This window comes from Polypterus senegalus, chromosome 1 (assembly GCF_016835505.1).
Source record: "Polypterus senegalus isolate Bchr_013 chromosome 1, ASM1683550v1, whole genome shotgun sequence".
Taxonomy (NCBI): domain Eukaryota; kingdom Metazoa; phylum Chordata; class Cladistia; order Polypteriformes; family Polypteridae; genus Polypterus; species Polypterus senegalus.
The window spans coordinates 26,699,908-26,702,723 of NC_053154.1; the positions used below are offsets into that span (position 1 = coordinate 26,699,908).

Genomic DNA, 2,816 nt, shown 5'->3' on the forward strand with positions numbered 1-2,816 from the left:
CCAGGGAAGGTGTTATGCACATGTCCATTTGTCTGAGCCTTTCTGCCCAGGTAAGGAACCATCTTCTTCTCTGGCTGAGATGTCCATCCATCCATTAGGGAAGCCTCGTCCAGGCATGACATTCTTCCCTTTCTTGGACAGGATGCCTCTCTGTCCACTCAGGGCCTCCTGTCCGAGTAAGGGATCATGCCCGTCCATCCCATGTACCACCTGCACCTTATATGCAAAGCTTGGTTTGCAAGTCACAGTTAATATGTGACAACTTAAAAAAACAAACAAAAAGAAAAAGACATTCATGAAGAACCCTGACCCTTTTTCTTTAGTGCATCAATGCTTACCTCCATATTATCTTACATATATAAAGTTACAGAAGAAGACACTGTGGGAATGCTGGAGTTCTTTGGCATAAGTCAAGAAAAAGTAGAAATAGAAAGCCACCTCTTTGAAGTATCAAATACTTAACATATTATATATCAGCACATTTGTTTGCAAAAATCATCTGATGCATTACATGTTAAGATTACAGGCCAAGAGTTTGCAGGTCCACCTGACATCCCAGCAAGTCATTTCCAGCTTGTAGGAACAAATTGGGATTTAGGCCTGTAAAAAAAAATTCTCAAAATATGAATAAAATGCATCATTTCTGAAATGTATTAAGTTCATAAAGAAATCGAATCACATTCTATAAATGTATTGTACTTCTTCCTGTTCTGTAAAATTACACTTAACACATTTTAACAGCATGCAAAATCTTATTTTATCAGTGCCATCTGGACAGAATGTTTGGGCACTGCAGGTAGTGCTGCTGCCTCATAACGTCAGAGTTCTGAATTTAAAATTTTAGCTACAACACTTATCAGCACAGAGTTTGCACGTTCTTTCAGTATTTGTGTTTTCACTCTTCTAGTTCCATATTCTGTCCAGGTTAGACTGATTGGTGATGAAAAAACTTTTTCAGTGTGGCGAAATCTTGGCGTGTACTTGATGATGGCTAGAGTAAGCTGTACATCCTGCACTGGAACGAGTGGGTTTATACAATAGAATTTTATTTGATAGGTGGTCAATGGAAAGTTGCTCAAGCAAGAAAGTGTTATAAAGATTAAAAAAAAAAAAAAGATGTAATGAAGAAAACGTAGCTGAACCACAACACCTGTTAACTGCCAGCACCATACAAAGATTACTACATTGGACAAATGTGCAGGGTGTGAAGCCACAGGAAAGCAGTTTAAGGATTACTGTGGATAACCATGCCTCAGACTGTGCTCCATTTTAAGTGAAAAGCAGAAACCGTACGTCTTGTGTGATACATTCAGTTTAGCTTTGGTCAAGACATTTTGAAAACACTCTACATAACTGCAAGCAAAGTAAAGATCAGACACAGGTTTTCAATCTTTTCTGAAAATGAGTGAAACCATTTTATATAATTTCAGTCACAATTTATTACATACAGGCTATTTATTTGAATTGTATAGAATTCGTATTTGCATTATGGTGAACATTTTGTTAAATAGATCATACCTGTCTGTGTTTTAATCCAGGACACTGCTTTCAGAGCCACAAATTCCCACTCATATTTTTGATGTGAATTAAAACCATGCAGCCAAAGCAGTGCTAGAAATGTTGCCCATACTGACTTGTCCTGTACCTAGAAAATGTGTAAAAAAACAATTAATTAATTTTCCAAACCAACCTAATCCCAGTTACTCAGTGCCCATCTCAGACACACTGGACATAAGTTATCAAACCAGCTCTGATCAGGACACCAATTTATCATACAGCAGACACTTTTTTACGAAGGGCCAGCTGTTACACTGAAAAAGTATAACACTGATATTGTTCATTCAACGTAAATTTTCTCTTTTAAGCAACTTAAGATTAGTCTGTTGTAGCTTGAAATATTTGGTTTCAGATCTCAATCAAAGTAAAAAAATTAATTTGTACCAAAATAAATTATGGTGGATGGAATAAACATAAAAATCCTATTTCAGTTAACCTAATATTTTAAGTTGTTCGTGTGCTGTGTTTGAGGGGCCCTTTCTATATTCTTCCAGTCGAACTCTCCAGTGTGCTGGCTTTCCAACTGCCAAAAAAGAAGAACACTTTCCCGAGTGGAGTGGACGTGGCTATACAGGTCTGGTCATTTTCAGCAGTAGACTTTTATAACGGAGGATTTCTGGTAAGTAACTCTGTTTCTCAACTGTTAATTTTATAAATAAAACATACTGTCAATAAAGCTGTAGAAACATTTAATCATTTTTTGTTGTATATTTAAGATTTACACTGCAAAATGCTTGTGCATTTCCACTAGATTTTTAAATTAATGTAAAAAGTACAGCATTGGAATGTGTTATGTTCATAATATTTCTAATAGCATAAAAACAGGTTATGACCAATAAGCCATTTCAAACTGCAACAACTTAAAAAATAGATTTACTTCAGTATAAAATAAGTGATTTACACCCTATCACTCTAAATGATTTGCCTCAACTTAAAAATTGTGGGTTCAATAAGATAAAAAGAATTATATTGGTTCAGATTGAAAATATTAAGTGTGAATCATTACCTTAATTATTTTAAGTTGAATGGAGGTTCTGTTTTTTTCAGTGTACCCTGACTTGCCATGAGACCCACATTTAACCGCATTTAACATTCTGAAACCGCTACCGAATTTTTTTTTTTCTCTAGCTAAACTGGATTTGTTTTTTTTGTTTTTTTATTTCCACCCTGGCCAACTGACCTTATCATTAGACTTGCATTTAGAGACTTAAAAAATGAATTCTGTGTTTAAGGGCTATACTTCTCTAAATTATATATCT

General features: G+C 35.2%; 1 long non-coding RNA gene across 1 annotated transcript; it reads right to left on the reverse strand.

Moving 5' to 3' along the window:
* Positions 1-326: 326 nt before the first annotated feature.
* LOC120523555 lies at positions 327-1,726 on the reverse strand. Its single transcript, XR_005632649.1, has 2 exons — positions 1,519-1,726; positions 327-600 (listed from the first exon to the last, which is right to left on the reverse strand). It is a non-coding gene; the product is annotated as an uncharacterized LOC120523555 (long non-coding RNA).
* Between the last annotated feature and the right edge of the window lie 1,090 nt (positions 1,727-2,816).